Source organism: Amphibalanus amphitrite, unplaced genomic scaffold, assembly GCF_019059575.1.
Source record: "Amphibalanus amphitrite isolate SeventyFive unplaced genomic scaffold, NRLGWU_Aamphi_draft 001225F_arrow, whole genome shotgun sequence".
In the NCBI taxonomy this organism is placed as follows: Eukaryota; Metazoa; Arthropoda; class Thecostraca; order Balanomorpha; family Balanidae; genus Amphibalanus; species Amphibalanus amphitrite.
Window position 1 is genome coordinate 58,231 of NW_024882719.1, and position 18,326 is coordinate 76,556.

Below are 18,326 nucleotides of genomic sequence, written 5' to 3' on the forward strand. Positions count from 1 at the left end.
AATGTTCTTCAAACACATATTTTGCTATTTGAGGTCACTGATACCAGGTCAGGTCACAGAGGTCAGGTCACGGGGGGGTCACAATATGAAAGTGTCGTGTGATACATGTTTTATGGTCCATTTTACATGACAAATGCGATTATATGGGTCAGGCAGCCTTTGGGGCCAGCTTAGATCACGTTTTGGTCAAGGTCAGGTCAAGGTCAGGTCAAGGTCAGGTCAAATTAGGTCAAATTTCAAAGTTAATATTTTTGCATAAAATGGGTATCGAATCGATGCAGCTCGTCACGGGGAGTTCAATGGTGGTCTTTGTTTTGCCGTACGAGGTCTAGAATTGCTAAAAATTGAGTTCAAAAATTTGACGTCATCATTTTTGAACAGTTTTTTCGCTATAACTTGGCCAAAAAACGAGATATCGATCTGAAATTTGGTATGTATATAGAAGAGCGCTGCGACTATCACATATATTCCGGTTTTTTTCGAAATTCGGAAAAATTTTGGATTTTTCCAAAGTTTTTCTAAAAAAAATCAATTTTTTGATTTTTTTTGGGTCAAAAACCAAAATTTTTGAAAATCCGAGATAGCAGTTTTGTAGCCCCGCCTTTTGTCTACTAGACCATATAAAGAACTTTGAAATTGCTTGATAACTGTAGATTTGGTGAGCGTTTCAAGATTGCATGTTTTTTGCTCATTTTTGCTCGAACATGACCTCAGTTTGACCTCAATAACTCCTGACCTAAGGTGACCTAAGACTTGAAATTTGGTGTGAAGGTGTCAAATTGATGCCCGGGAAGGTACTGAAAATTTGGCGGCGCTGCGCGCCGCCGTTTTCTTGCTATTCAGGAAAAACCACAGGGGGGGGGCCAAAATGGCCCCCCCCCAACGGGGCGAGGGTTAAGGTCAAACGACGGGGTACCGGATAACGTCCCGAATTTATGGAAGGCGCGGGCTAAAAACGGTCCCAAACGACGGCCAGCCTCGTTGGCTAGCCTCCGCTACCCTGACCTTGGATCTAGCCCTTAACCTTCAGGGTCAAATACCAGGTCAAAGATAGGCACCATTTCCCAAAGAAAGAGTAGGGCGAAATGTGAAAAAGTTGATCTGCCTCGTCTCAAACAACCATGCCAGTGGATGCTTGGCCTCCAGGGCTACATTTTTATCCCCTTGACCTTGACCCTAATGTTTGACCTTCAAGATCAAATTGGAGGTCAAAGGACGGGGTACCGGATAACATCACGAATTATGGGCGCAAGAGGACCAAAAGTGGTCATACATGATAGCTCGTCACCGTGGGCAGCCACCGTGACCATGACCTTGACCTTGACCTTCAAGGTCAAATTTGAGGTCAAACGACGGGCTACCGGATAACGTCTCGAATTTATGGAAGGAGCGGGCTAAAAACGGTCCCAAACGACGGCCAGCCTCGTTGGCTAGCCTCCGCTACCCTGCCCTTGGATCTAGCCCTTGACCTTCAGGGTCAAACACCGGGTCAAAGATAGGCACCATTTCCCAAAGAAACAGCAGGGCGAAATGTGAAAAAGTTGATCTGCCATGGTTGTTTGAGACGTAGCAGAACAACTTTTTCACATTTCGCCCTACTCTTTCTTTGGGAAATGGTGCCTATCTTTGACCTGGTGTTTGATCCTGAAGGTCAGGGGCTAGATCCAAGGTCAGGGTAGCGGAGGCTAGCCAACGAGGCTGGCCGTCGTTTGGGACCGTTTTTAGCCCGCGCCTTCCATAAATTCGAGACGTTATCCGGTACTCCGTCATTTGACCTCAAAATTGACCTTGAAGGTCAAAGGTCAAGGTCAATGTCATGATCACGGAGTCTGCCCACGGACACGAGCTATCATGTATGACCACTTTTGGTCCTCTTGCGCCCATGGGACGTTATTGGGTACACCATCTTTTGACCTCAAATTTGACCCTAAAAATGACCTTAAAAATGTGTTTTATGTCCATTTTTTGAATCAGCGTGTCCTACTTGACCTGATAACGTGTTTTCAGCGAATTCTGAATTCGACGCTGAATCCGTCGCTGAATACGTCGCTATCTTCACACACGTTATGACTAACGAACATTTTCATGCAACATACCCTCGCCGGCCGAGGGGGGGGGGGGGGCGGGTGCCGCCCCCCCATAGGTTTTTTTCGCGATAGCTCCAAACACGCTGGCGATAGAGAGCTGAAACTTGGCATACCTGACCTTTGATCCAAGCCGCATCTTTTGACACCAACTGCATTTTTGGGTCAGGTCAGGTCACTGACCTATGACATCATAAGTGAACCTCTGCACGGTCTTCAGATGTCGCAGCTTCGCAACGCCCTCACTGCCAGAGGAGATGTCACAGGGAAATGAAACGTGCAGGATCTAGTATCCATTATGAGTCTCACAGCTTTTATATTCCGGATTTTTCCTAAAGGTCATATGAGGTCAGGTCATTTTCGTGACCTCACCATTATAAGTCAATGGGGAAAAATGAAAACTGCTATTCTGGCGCCGGGAACGATCTCCAACTATCTCAAGCACACAGAATCGTGATTTGATGCACTCCTTGCAAGGTTAGATGCGTCACTTTTGCAATGTTGACCTTGCGTGACGTCATTTATGACGTCATCAAGGTCATATTAGTTTTTCGTCAATAACTCCCGATCAAATTGAGCTAGCGAGTCGAAAAAGCCACCAATGGACTCAGGAAGACCTGCCAAATCGAATGATATGCAACATGACCTCTTTCAACCAACTTCGTGACCTGGGGGTGCTGACCTGACCTTGACCTGAGGTCAACACCCTAAGTTGACCTGACTCGAACAAAAAGTATATTATTCGACGCGCCTGAGCGAGGTAAACACGATGCTGCCAAAATCGCGGCTCTGCGGTCGTTTTTTGCAAAGTTATTCACCAAAAACTGAACCGTACCCTGGGGCACTTGACCTGACCTCAGAGGTCACCGGTTGACCTAGGACCATAAAATCGGGTACCCATCTCTGCATCTCGTAACGGCGCGCACGCTCGTTTTTTCCGCGACGCGCTAGCTCCACCAGGGGCGAAACGGCGAGGGGGGGGTCGTACCCGCCCCTCCCCCCCCTCGGCCGGCGCATTTGTAGAAAACCAATAGGTCCGGCGAGGGTTAACACAATAATAACAAAACCTGAAGACTGCTAATCTTAATCCGTGTTTTGAACCCAGCGTCACCCCAATAAGTAAGTGCAGTTAAAAAATATGTGCAATCGTCTTAAGTTGAAATCGTGGTTAAGTCACCCCCGTCATCCAATATAATTGATCTTTAGCCCGCTTGATGGAAAATGAATAAAAAACAAGCTTTTTACGCAATTAAGACGCTATGGACGCCTAGACGTCAAATCTTCTGTGAATACTTATAAATGTTTAGGCAATCTTACGGTCAAAGAAATGCGAAAATCGCCCGGGAACATTTTGAGTTACGAGGGTGTAAACTTAAATTGTGGCTGAAACGTTTCCCGTGTCGGCCAATCCCCGCCTCAGCCGGCGACTCTTAGCAGGCGTCTAACTGCCATATCTAATATCTATGCCTCGGTTGGATTAGGTAGAAATGCTCAATATATATTTCAATATGTACGTACTGATGCACCTGTAAAAGAAATAAAAATATCGGCCGGTAACTTTTTGAGTTATGGGCGTGTAAATAAAAAAGTCCCTTATATGGGAAATTAAACCATGTTTGACCTCATTTAACCTTGAAGATATTGACCTAGGGTCATGAAATTACCACGTAATAGAGTTCCTTACAGCCCCCACCCACCCTCCTAATTTTGTTCTTTTAACTCACATAGGAACTGAGACCTTAGGGGCAGGGTTGTATACCAATCAAGTCAATTGAATTGATTGATTTGATTCAACGCGTATTTTGAGTTGATTGGATTGAGTCGATTGACTTTTCGAGATGACTGGTTGACTGACTCGTTTGACTTTAGCGACTGGTTGACTGATTTGATTCCCGTGACTCGTATGATTGAGTCGATTGAATGGAAAGTTGAAATAAGTTTTAGTTGACGAAAAATAATGACACCAATTGATGACATCAAAGATCACAAAACTACACTGAAAACTGCTTGTCATCACAACTGCAATATGGGGTAGATGGCCAAATAAAGAACAGGGCCTAAACATGAACAGCCAACTTTGACTTTCAACTGCAATAACTGCTCCAATCCTGTGATAGAACCTGGCGATGCACCTACCTACCTTTCTGCACTCAGCAGGAAACTTTTTTTTAATCCAGATGATAAAGTGCAAGGCCCTATATACTAATAAAGTGTGATTAATTACTAATTCACATCTCCACATCTCCTCAGAAACAACCCACTGAACTCGCTGAACTCTATAAATATCTGAAACCCCTACAAAAATTACTGAAACAAAAGCGCCGTTTTCGTCTCGCTAATTACGTTTAAATTAATAGCTAATTTGCTGCATTGTTTAATTTGCAGCAGAACGTTTGTTGATCCTTTTCTCCTGAAAGCCTAGGCATAACATATTTAATATATTTCATTTTCCTTAAAATATTTTACCGAATATTATTAAGTGGTTTTATTTCAAATGAAATAATAATTAAAACGAAATTGGTGTTGTACAACCGATTTATTTTATGATGATCTACCATACTACATGATAATCAATGACGTCATCTTACCAAAAAATCAAAAGACGTAGAGTAGGGATTTATAAAAGCTTAGCATACTTCTTGGCAAAACGTTTTCTTTGTTTTTTCGCAGTCGCACCAACGGCATTTCCAAGTTGCTACGCGCCCTAACCCATAACAACAACAACCAACGGCATTTAATTTTCCTTGTTCTTCTTCCTTTGTCCTTAACGTATCCTGTGGTTCCAGAGTCCCTGTCCTTTCCATTTCCTTTTAAATATATTTTTAATGCTCATCCCTATCCCCCAGTCCTAACAGTTTCAAATTGTATTGCAATAAAATGTTTTGAATTCTTCACATATAACCTATCTACCTTCGTTGGTACTGTTGGTAGCCAGTGACACATCTAGGCAGGTAAGTAGGTACCTACCTGCTTTCCTGCTGTCTTCATAAAGCATACCTAATGAAGTTGTCAAATTTATAGCACATTTTCAACACTTTCATATCAATATGGTGTCAGTGTGGCATGTAACCTAGCTAGGTTCATTATGTTCAGGGTTCAATTCAGAAGAGCTCCGCATAACTCACATAAGAGACAGACGGGGGCTTTACATGGGGTAGATGGCCTGATGACTTAGCTGGAATATGGCCAAAATTAAATTGACAACTTTTTGGTGAAAGGTGGTGATTTGGGTTAAGGGGCGTTTGTTGAAGTCAACTACTGGGTTATTTTGCACCCATTAAATGAAACTTCTGCTCTAATTCTACCCATTGAACCTCAATATCATGATCCACCTGTCCATCACTAGGTATCCTTCCTTATTACATCAACATAGAAACTTTGAATGGCATGGCAATTTATAATTTTAAATGACAATATTTTTGTTTCTTCTGTAGGTAGGTAGGTAGGTAGGTAGGTACACCAGACTGCTATGGACACTTTTCCAAGTTGGTGGGACAAAAAACCTAATGTATATCTTGGTTTGAGTCGTTTGATTGAGTTGATTGATTCCTTTCATTGTCGCGTTTGAGTCGATTGAATCAATTCCCGAAAACTGCTCTGACTTGATTGATTTGATTGGTTTCCCAAATTTGTCGTGATTGAATTGATTGCTATTGATTGAGTCGTATACAACCCTGCTTAGGGGGACATTTGCCCCCCCACTCCCCCCCCCCCACCCTCTGGGCGTATAGTTCTCGGAACCGTTCCACTGCGCGTGTTAACCCGCGCCCCACTCATGGGGTCTGCGTATAACGCGCCCTACTGGGGGGGGGGGGGGGCTAGCCCCCTCCTAACTCCGAAACTACTGGGAATTTACTGTCAAGTGAAACCTAATTTCATTGACCTCGAGGTCACATATGGGCTATGACGTCACAGGTCAGGTCAAAGTAAAAATTATCGATGTTTGGCTTGTTTACATCTTGGGATCTGGCCGCCGTCTTACAAATCAGATCAGGCTCATTTTTGGTTTACGCTTTCGAGAACAAATGCTTTAGATACCCTGAGCGTACCAAACTTGTACTTTGATTTTCAGGTCAAGGTCAGGTCATCACAGGTCACAGAAACTTATATCGTGCGTCGGTCACGTAACACATGTTGTATGGTCCATTTAGGCCACAGATTTCGAATTCGATGTCATTTATGTCATTCGAAGTCATTTTTAGCTGAATATAGCTTAGGTCAGGCCACGTCAGGTCAAAAAGGTCAAATTTTAAAGTTGAAATTTTTCAACAACAAAAAGTGTCTATCGGATGCAGTTTGAGCTCAAGAACACGATGGTGCTATTCATATTGGTGTACGATGTCAACGTACTGAAAAATTGATTAGAAAAATTTATAACTGAAATTTTTGCTTTAATGCGTAGGTATAACTTGGCCATTTTTGAAGATATCTGGCTAAAACTTGCTAGGCTAGAGTAAGTCATAAGCATGTGTTCTATCACATATATTCTGGATTTTTCGAAAAATCGAAAACGTTTTGAAAAAAAAAGTATTTTTTTGATTTTTATTATATAAATTTTTTCAAAATGTTACAAATTTTGAAAATCCGAGATAACGGCTTAATATCGCAGTCTATTCTGAGTCCTTTCGTGAAAAGAAATAAGATCTACATAGCTTAAAAACTGAGCTCTTGGGAGCGATTACCGTGGTTCAATGTTCTGCGACGAAATCAACCGAACATGTCGTCACTCTGGCGTCATTTCCGGCCGACGTATGGTAGCTACGAAGTTCATATTTTGACACAAGGTGTCAAATTGATTCAGCCGAAGGTACTGAAAGTTTGGCGTCGATACGTTAAGCAGTTGAGACGTGTTTGCAGAAAAACGGGAGGGGGGCTATGAATAGCCCCCTCCCCCTAGTGGGGCGCGGGTTAACAATCAACTTGCACTCTGACCTTTACCTGACCTCGACCTGAATTTCATCCAAATATAGTAAATATCAGAAAATAAGTAGGAGAGAGTGGGGAAACTGGGACGGCGAAGAAGTGGGACATCTGCAATATCTGGGTGACCAATTGGAGAAACGATGTCGTTTTTTTCAGATCTCTCGCATGCAAATACATGATGCGACAGTTGGCAGCCGAGCCTAACAGGTGCTGATAAATAAAAACTCCGTAAGAGAAAAGCCGATTCGATCCTCCCTTTAACCGTCGCCCGCTGGGGGTGTGTTGTTTTTCCTGAATAGCAAGAAAACGGCGGCGTGCAGCGGCACCAAATTTGCAGTACCTTCCCGGGCATCAATTTGAAACCTTCACACAAAATTGCACGCCTTAGGTCACCTTATGTCAGGAGTTATTGAGGTCAAACTGAGGTCATGTTCGAGCAAAAATGAGCAAAAACATGAAATCTTGAAACGCCACAAAAGCTGCAGTTTCCAAGCAATTTAAAAGTTCTTTATATATTCATGTAGACAAAAGGCGGCGCTACAAAATTGCCTTCACGGATTTTTAAAATTTTGTGATTTTGACCCCTAAAAAGTAAAAAAAAATGTTTTTTTTTAGAAAAACGCACAAAAAATCCCTCAAATTTCCAAATTTCGAAAAAAAAACTGAATATTTGTGATAGTCCCTGCGCTCTTCTATAATCTACATACCAAACTTGAGATCGATACTTCCTTTTTTGGCCAAGTTATAGTGAAAAAACTGTTCAAAATTGATGACGTCAAATTTCTGAACTCAATTTTTAGCGATTCTAGACCACGTAGCGCAAAACAAAGACCATCATTGAGCTCCCCGTGACGAGCTGCATAGAATCGGTAACCATTTTATGCCAAAATGTCAACTTTGAAATTTGACCTTATTTGACCTGACCTTGACCTGACCTTCGCCAGAATATAATCTTAACTGACCCCAAAGGCTGCCTGACCCACATAATCGCATTTGGCATATAAAATGGACCATGAAACATGCATCACATGATATTTTCATATTGTGATCCTCAATGACCTGACCTCTGTGACCTGACCTGGTATCAGTGACCTCAAATAGGAAAATATGTGTTTGATGAACATTTCCCATCGATGAGTTTCAATGAAATTTATTTTACTCGTTTTTGCAACGCATTTCTTTAAATGTCTGTAAACGGTGAAAATTAGACATTTGACCTGACCTGTGACGTCATCAGTTTGACCTAGGTCAATGAAACTGGGTTGAAAAATGAGTCAATTGGGTCAATGAAACTAGGTCAATGAAACAAGGTAGTCCCCTGTTGGGGCTATCCAACAACGTTTGCCGTTTGTCGCTTGCACCCCTCTGAGAAGACAGAGCACACATCCGGAAGTGCCGAAGCAGGGCAATTAGTCCAAACTTTGAGGGGCCACGTTGTGGCCGGGGGAGAGCATCGGTTCAGCCAGATCAAAAATTTCTGTTTAACTCTCTCAAGTCCGTCTGTGTTTGTTTAAGATGCCCACGAGCCCCGACCAAACAACACTACCGTAGGTACTCGAGAATTGGTCTAACTTGTTGAAGGCATGTGCTCTCCGGTGTAAGAAATGTCATTTCAGAACTGTGGAAGAATAGGATACACATTGAACTGAGCGGACCATCATCGAATGTTGTGTTGCAGCAGCAGAGGCCGTTCTAATGGGATGTGAATGTCCCGCTGGAACAGCCACTCAAAAGGTCACCCGCCGCGAACTGAGCGGGTGCACCCCAGGGATGATTTTCGACTCCAGTCTCCAGCTCTCTAGTGAGGGTCGCCGTCAGTGCCGAGGACAAGAAATTATGATCAGCCATGGGCTGGTACCGAGGAAAATAAGGACGATATGGCTGTCCGTATGGAATGGATACCTACTTACCGAGTGCCTTCTGAGGTCCGTGTCGCAGGCAACGTCGGGTCTCCGGCGGCACGGCGGCGAGCTACAGCCGTGAGCCCACGAGGTGGCGTCCTCTAGAGAACGGGCGCTCGCGGCGACATCTAGAAATTCATCAGAATTCAGAATTGTGTGCTGGATAATAGATATGTGTGGTGGCCAGGAGTTGTGAAAAAAGTAGGGGAAAGCATGGGGTAAGACGGTCAGGCTAGGTAAGACGGGCACCCCTTCTGCAGACCAAACCAATAGCGCTACGAGCGAGAAAAATTAGGACCAGAATTGCCTTTCCCACTACACACCACCATTGAAGTCTGGTGAATTTGTGTTCAGTCAATTTGTGAACACACGCTAATTTGTGAACACACGCTTAGCCCGCGCCCCGTAGGGCTATCGGCGGACCCTATCCACCCGTGGGGGGTCGCCCCCCCCTAAGATCTCGGAAAGTTACCAGCCAATTTTCAAAATTCAAACGCGTTCGATTGGAGAACTACCTTGTGACCTAATTCCATTGACCTCGGTCCAACCGATTACGTCACAGGTCAGGTCAAAGGTCGCATTTTCACCGTTTGCAGGCATTCCAAGAAATGTGTTTTAAAATCGAGTTAACCCTATTCCTGGCGGGCTCCGCCGGGACAAGAAACTGGCGGGGGGGGGGGCCGATTCGGCCCCCCCCTGAGATCTCGAGAACGAAGCAAGATAGCGACAAGCGGTAAACGGCATCGGATACGCACGGCCAAGATCTACAATTTTTACAAAGGTCATTTTCAGGTCAGGTCAAAGATGACGTCACAGGGGTCGAAAAAGTCAAAATGGCGGCGCTAGATATGGAGAGAGTTTTTCTCGAATAACTTTCGAATTAGTCAAGATAGGAACAAACTAAGGGCATCATCGTGATCCTCTCGTCAATCCGCATCGAATGATATATATGTTGACCTCGAAAGGTCAAGGTCAAAGGTTGACCTCAGGTCACGTGACCTCGAGGTCATCATGTATATCATTCGATGCGTCTTGACGAGCTGAACACAATGAGACCATCCACGCGTCTGTATCTTGTTCCTGTACGGAGTTATTGGCCAAAACCCTTTGGTGACCTTTGATGACGTCACATGACCTCACAGCTGCCCAACAGCAAAACAGACCTCAATGTAGTGAAGGTCTATCGTATATGAAGTCATGTATGGTATATGGGGCCATTCCGACCCGTTTTAGTGGTAAAAACAGGGAGTTGATTTTTCCCCCATTGACTTATAATGGGGAGGTCGCGAAATTGACCTGACCTTAGGTCACCGATATCAAAATTCCGAGACATACAAATTGCACATACTGGTACCCTAACTAAACCCTGAAGAGAAGAAATTGATCGGTCAAAAACTCTAGCTCTGGCGTGATTGCAAACTTTTCTGAGGTAGGGTCACCAAACCGCCTCTGGTGACCTGACCTGAGGTCAGATCAACTCAAAATTTTCAGACATGTTGCGTAGAAGCCTTCTAGGAAAAGTCAGAAAATTTGAGCTTCCTAGCTCAACGCGTTTGGGAGAAATAACCAAAAAACCTCAGGGGGGGCTCCTGAGGCCCCCCCCCCCGCCAGGAATAGGGTTAAAGGCATGTTAACCGAAAATCATCAGCGGAGAATTGTTCGTGAAACACATAGGCCAGCATGGGCCTTCAGAGGTCAGCGTGGGGCCTTAAAAGACCGGCATTGGCCAGCGTTGGACCCAGAGGCCAGCAGAAGGCCTCAAAGGCCAAGATGGGCCCTCAAAGGCCGATGCGGGCTCTTAGAGGCCAGCATCGTGTCTTCAGCAGCCAGTGCGGAGCCCACATTGGTAGTGGTACCTAAAGGTCCCAGAGACAGAAATAAGGTCACCAGAGACCGTCGTGCGGTCCCCAGACGCCGATGGGGCCTCTGAGGCCCCTCAGAGGTCAGTGTAACTACGAGTAGTACGCTGGAAGACCGGTGTGGGAGCTATTTAATAGCTGGGCGTGGGTTTCTTGAGTCTCGTGACAATCGAATAAGGGCCAGAGCCTTATAGCCCATGGGGGCCCATCGGTTGTTTGAGGGGGGGGGGGGGCAAATGATATGATGGCCCCTTTATTTGCCTTTGGGGGGCCTGGAGCCATGACCCTGATACCCCCCCCCCTCCCCGCGACCGTCACTGTGTACACATTACACAGGTCTCCGAGATCACATACTAGCTCATATACGAGCTCTACGCAGACTCTGGAGGTCCAGGAACCAAGCCGGCATACGGGGTCACCAATGGGCTTCTGAGCTACATAGCACCAACCCATGAGGTCGTATTTTAGTGTCGTAGAGCCACGCTCATTTGGCAGGGCCCACCCGCCACTGCCGAAGAGGGTATCATGCCAGCCAATAATGGGCCTACGAGAGCTTCAAGAAAACCCACGCTGATATTCCATATAAGTTAGAGTATACCTCACCTCCGACCATACTCGTAAATCGGTGCCAGCGACGCTGACCGCCAGATTGACAGAATGCGAAACTGAGCCCACTCATGAGTAAAATATACTTTCTTTGATGGCGAAAGAAGGACCTTTTTAAATGAGTAATTGAAACATACAAGAAGTTTTTGTAGGACTTTTGCTCGATCTGAAAAGGTAGGGCCAAAAGATAGTATGGCCCCACCTTTCAAAACCAAACCAAAATCATGGCCCCCGTGCCCCCCCCCCCCCCTTGGTACCGCCTATGAAAAGGAATAATAAAATAGAACAGCAGGGGCGGTTCTCCCATATAGGCAAGGTAGGCAGTGCCTACGTCATTTGTCGTCTTCCCTGTGTCTACACCCTCACTAGACTGTGGCTTTTGATTATTTGATTGCTTTTGTTAAAGATCTCTTTCTTTTCGTTTTTCAAAATGGGTTGAAACGAAAGAGAATTGCCTAAACTTTTCAAAAAACGTCAAACAAAGATCGTATTATAACAACAAGTTGACAAAAACCTTTGCCTAATTGTGCCTACCTCGTCCTACTAGATTATCGACTATTGCCATGTTGAGGCTATTGAGCCTTTTGGTAGAAAAAGTTTGGATGGTCGGCACATCGACTAGGTGCTACCTTCTAACTCTCAAACTGAACTTTTTATTAAGTCCATTTATCATAAAATAAACACATTTTACAATATCAATGTTATCATTAGTTTAGGGTACCTAGCGTTGTTATGCTTATGCCTGTTGTGTTATTCTATTGTTTCTTAAAAATTATATTGGACGAACCTGGGACGAACTAGACTCCTACTGGGAGACTAGCTTGCCTCTAGACGTGTAAGCTCTGGTTAAGTTCATGGTTTTGTAGATGACGCTGCTGTCGCTGCTTGACGTATCCCGACTGAGCAATAAGGCTGTCTGTTCCCCTTTTACCTATTCCGTATTCAGCTTTTCTGCCTTACCTACCAAGTGCCTACCTACCTACTTTCAATAGGTCAGCGCCGCCCCTGTAGAACAGTGTGGCACATATTTTATGGGTCATTTTATTCATAGAATTGAATGGACATATTCATTAGTAATATGGACCATATCATGATGAATTTCAGGTCGAGGTCAGGTGAAGGTCAGGTCAAGTGAGGCCAAATTTTGAAGTTGATGCTTATGACTAAAAAATGTGTATCTAATGCAGTCTTCACCGCGAATCAAATGGTGCTATTTTCCCCTTACCTACGAGGTCTAGAACTTCCAAAAATTTCATATAAATAAATGCGTGTCGTAACGTCATAAGATTTGAATAACTTCTACAAAATTTAATGTAGGTACATTTGTCATGTGCATAGAATGGCACCTTTGTGATACGTAGGGGAAAGTGGGGTAAGACGGGCACCTTAACTTTGGAGCCATTTTTCGGCCGGTTAGAAACATCATAGAAACGGGAAACTGAGTGAAAACCTTTTTTTAGACATTTTACTTCCATTTGCCAGAAGATGAGACTGAAAAGATTAAAAAAACTGCAGCTATTTTTGCAAATCCTTGCAAAAACCCGTCTTACCCCACCCCATGGGGTAAGACGGTCACATGGGTAGGGCAAGACGACCAGCTTCTTTCACCGACCAGCGCAGCTCGCAACAAATGCCCGAGATTAGCCGCATTGATACAGTCGCTCGTTGGTCTCAAGTGCTTCGGAAAAGGCAGTATACGAGATTCGTGCAGAAGGCGTATGCTCGTTTATAGGCCCTAGTTCAGAAACCTTGTAGAGCCGTTTTTCACATTCATTATTCGAGAATAAACTGTGCCGAAGGGATGTTGCTAACATGTATGTGAGTATCGAAATCGAACATATTCTTAACAGAAATGCTTCTGTTTTCCTACAGCAACAAAAATATTGTCACCATTACAGACCCATTGGATCCATAGTTGCCCGTCTTACCCCAAATTCAATGTCAGAAGTTCAGCACGATTTTTATATGTGGACAATTTGATGCAGGCAAAGCAAATCCACGGTAAATGAACACTGGTGGCATACATATGTGTGTACCACAAGTGATTGCGAGTTTTTAACTCTATAGTGCTGCACACAAAAGCTTGCACAATACATTATGGATGTTTTCAATGAAATGAGGTTTTTAAAGAAATCAAAATAAAACTAACATAGACCACTATATAGTGGTCTATATCGGTATGTGTTCTACCACATAGTCCACTATGATGTTTAGTGGTCTATGCCACTACGGATACTTTATATTACTTCAGTGGTGACTTGTAACTACTAGCTCCTGCAGCCACTGGCGGATCCAGGCTTGCGTTTTGGGGGGGGCCAACTCATGCAGGAGCCAAACCTAGGGTACCCCCAAATCCTGTTTTCTCATCGGATTTAGGCCACTTATTTTTCGTCACAGCCCTGACACTATGAATATTTTTTTTTAACTAAAAAGAAAAATATATAAATGGTAGCCCACCCGACCCATGCCTTTATATTACTTTGTAAACACTTACCATTGCTTTTGTCGACCAGTTAACCCGCTTCGAGTCAGTGCTTGGCTCCATTTGCGGGCCGGAAGGTGGTAAAACACCTCCTGTCTAACTCGGCTCCTGGGCCACGCACTGATTGAACTATGTTTCATTATCGTTTGGTGGAGGGGGCAAACGGGACACTTAAGGCCTCTGGGAAGGGGGCATGGCCCTAAATGCCCCCTCCCTGGATCCGCCAGTGTAAGAGACCATTGGAGCTGCAGTTGGGTACCTCAGACGTCAGGGTACGCCCTCAGATGTATAGGACTCGCATGGAGACCTCTTATGCTATAGTGGACTGAAAGGACCCAAAGGAGCCTGTCTAGGGCTCCCGGAGATAGACGTGGGCCCTCGGGAGTCCGCCAGAGCCCCCAATGAGGGATAAAAGAGGGATACCAAGTGCCTGCAATTGCATATTGCATAAGCCATAACGCCTTTACAAATCAATATACATCATGTATCAGTGGCAGATCCAAGGGGGGCCACATGGGTCATGACCCCCTTGGTACGCCCGGGGGAACCACAGGCCTGTCAGGGGCATCACCAGCCCGCCAGGGGCACCACAGGCCTAGCAAGGGCACCACGGGCCTGTGAGGGGCCCCACAGTAGGGCGGGTCATCCGAGAACTTTTTTTCGAGGACACATAATGAAGACCGAAATTCCTACGGAGCATGTCACAAGAAGACTGTGTGAATTTTTTCAATTTTTTTGGTTGAGGTTGCGGGTCGCCGCAGCCAATTAATCAACCGGGTTTTTCGCTACATTTTCACTGCACGCGAGTTTTGAGCACAAATATCATATGATTAATTATTTTCAAATATATACCTCGAAACTTCAGCTATTCCTCAACCTATTCTGCAAGTCTGTTGGCTGTATCTCTTTAACTGTGGCCATGGTGCCATGCTCTCTGTATCGGTTTTCCGCAACTCGATCGCAGCGCCATCTCTTGAGAGGACTGTTAACCTTGCGTCGGCCGAGACAATATGCATTCTGATGATGCGATCTTAGGACGCTGATGAAAAAAACGTAAGGCACAGGAGCGTATATAGCGTGAAAGCTGTCAATTGCAATTAAAGTAGCCATGAAATGTACATATTGGGGGTTCACCTGACTTAAGCACAGCCATTATGCGCCAAGTGCGATAGTGTCCGCTGGACCTATTAGTCATTTGATTCTGCGCTGAGACTTCAGCAGCATTATTTTCAGTTTTGGCTTCGATTATTTCCTTGCATGTAAATTTAACCTTTCTTTTGAAATGCAAACCTAGTGTTAGAACTGAACAGTAGCAGCTCAATTGCAGAATAACTAAGTTCTAAGTTAGCCTCGTCAACTTAGCCAGGCTTCATCTGACAACAGACTGAGGATGAGTTGCGAGGTATCCTGCTGATCGGCGATCCGCGTATCATATCACTGCCCGAGTCGCGCGTTCTCATCGGACCATCAGATCCTATTTTGATGACCTATTGGGGCTGGGCCACCGCAACAAGCAGTGGAGCATCGAGCTTTGAGGGAACTGACCTAATAATAACCGCGGTAGTAGCTGCTGAGTGGTCTCCGACGCAATTTGTGATCCCAATCATGTGACATTGTTGCAGTTAGTGGAAAGGAGCCTCCATGTCGAAACGGAACTAATGCCGCGTGGTGGTCCTCGGTGACACTTCACATTCTGTTCTCGGATAGGCAAGTGATTACAAAGGAAATGCCCTTCTGCATTTTACGTGCATAAGGATGCGTCGTTTATCATGATAAATAGGATAGCCGTGCTGGATCATCGGCTATGACGAGCCTGTTGGACGAGCATATTGCTTCAGTAAATGAGCCCGGTAGTCAATGCTTATTCCATTTTACACCAAAATCAGACAAGGGCCAAACTATTAAACAAGTTTACAAGACTTGTGGAAAAGCCACTGGACTAAAGCTGCGCCGATCAGTGGACCATTTACCAAGAGTGCCTGTGCATCGAGCAGGAACCGTTCGTGCCGTTTCGGGCAACGCCATGCAGTCCAGATCAGAGAACACTTCTGAACAGCCCGGAAGCAGGCGTCACGCTCTTGACAAATCCTGAAGTAGCTGTCAGTAAGGAAGCTTGAGCCCTTGAATTTGGTAAAATGGCTTACGTTGGCAGCTTGCAAGTTACGTATTCCGTCGCGATCGCCCATCATACAACATATATTGACCAGCTTCGAACTATCACCGAGTTCAATGTTGTTCACTATGTCCCAATGTGGTCCGAAATTACGGAGTAGAGACGGATTACTCCAAAGCATCCAGCTATTGCGAGACCTCTCAGCTCACCGGTCTGTGTTATTCACCCAGTGATCGATAGGAATAAGTACCGGGCTCACTATAGGAAACTTTTTTGGGCTGTACTGGCCGATACAGACAGCCAGCAAACAGTGCATACACTGCGATGCTTGCTGAACTAAGGAATGGTGATAAAAAGACTCGAGACACTTATGGCAAAAAAGTACAGGAAGCGAATGAGGCAGGAGACATAAAGATATGCGATTCTATCACCATTTTGCAATAAACAAGTCATGCACTACATGCAGCTCATAGATCGGTCAAAAGAACGCGTTACAGAGTCACCAATAGCAATCTCGCTGGAAGAGGGTGACCTTCGACCCGCTGCTTAACAAATTAATTTCGATCCGGTGCATACCCATACTCACTACTCAGGCAGTGGAGCGAGCCGTCCGGTTCCTAACTTAGGCAGCATACGTTGCTGTTATTAAGAGAGCACGTCTCGGTTACATCACGTGTGCCATCAGGACGCAATGCAACGCTCTCATGCCGGCGTTTGAATCAATTATCGAAGTGTGATTTTCTGTCCTAGGACGGTTAGGTGGCTGGCTACATTGCATTCAAAAATGAACATACGGTTTGGACTGATGTTATCTGTCTGCAAAACTTAATTTAACTGATAAACATATAGGTATCAAAGTTAAGCATCTCGCTGTTTTCTTGGCGAAATCACTATAGGTATAGCTTCCGGAGCAATTTATGATTCCTGAAGTATTTCGGATCGAATGGGTACAACTCACCTAGTGTCAAATAAGGAACACCAGACACCTAGGAACACCAAAGAACACCATATACCCGACGTGGCAGCGGCTGCGTCAGCTTTTAACGGTCGGAAAGCCGTCAAAATCAATGTTATGCCAAACTCGCTCAATAGATGGCGCTGGTTTCGTTGCGCTCAGAGCGCCGATGCTTATCGCTATTCTGAGCACGATTCTGCCACTGGGGTTTCCAAACTTTGTGAAGAGGTGGGGGTAAGCATGTAGAACTAGGAAAGTGGTAAATATAGTACCTTTCTCGAATTTTTCCCACTACATTTTGCAAACAACGAGAAAAATTAGCAAAAGTGGTCTCGAAAAAACCGTTGACGGCGCGCCCAGTTCCTTTTCAAAAATTCGCAAAAAATATGTTTTAACCGTTTTATGGATCAGCCCGTAGGAAAATCGCTCTTCACTTGGAAACTTTTTCCATCGACCCGCCCTACCCCACAGGCTTGTCAGGGGCACCCCAGGTCTGTCAGAGACACCAGAGACCTGCCAGGGGCGCCGCCGGCCTCGCAGGGGAACCATGGGCCAGTCAGGGGCACCAGAGGCCTAGCAGGGGTACCACAGGCCTTACAGGGGCACCACCGGCCTTGCAGGGGCACCTTGGGCCTGTCAGGGGCACCACAGTCCTGTCAGAGCCCAGGGGCACCAGCGGCCTAGCAGGGGCACCACAGGCCTGCCAGGGGCCCCACCGGCCTCGCAGGGGCACCACCGGCCTGGCCTCGCAGGCATCACGGCATCACGCAGAGGCACCTTGGGCCTGTTGGGGGCAGCACGGGCCTGTTGGGGGCACTTTAGGCTTGTCAGGGGCACCACAGTCCTGTCAGGTCCCAGGGGCATCAGCAGCCTAGCAGGGGCACCCTAGGCCCGCCAGAGGCACCACAGGCCTGCCAGGGTCCAGGGGCACCACAGGCCTAGCAAGGGCACCACGGGTCTATTAGGGGCACCTCAGGCTCCCGTGCCCCCCCCCCCCCGGATCCGCCAGGATGCCACACCACGCGAAACACCGCCAACTACCAGCTGCCGCGCCATAAACACGTGCCAACAACAGTCTTTTTTGAAGGTCGACTCCGCTCGCGCAACTTTTGACTGACCCTCACCATGGATTAGGTATTCCTGGATCGGACACTCCGCCGAATTTCCGACCACCCGGCGGCGGCGGCGGATTTCCCGACGGCGAGGGCGCTGGCGTCATTTTAGCATTGCGGGCTATGGGCGGAGCGCGTCTTTTTGTATACTTTTGTCGTTTATTACTTACCTATAACCGATTTTGATGAAAATTTTTGTGAACCAGGTAGAACAGGAATTGAGGAATGTCATGGTAATATTCTTTTCCCAGTTTTGATTTAAGAAGTTGCTTAAATTCTGCTGACAAGTGA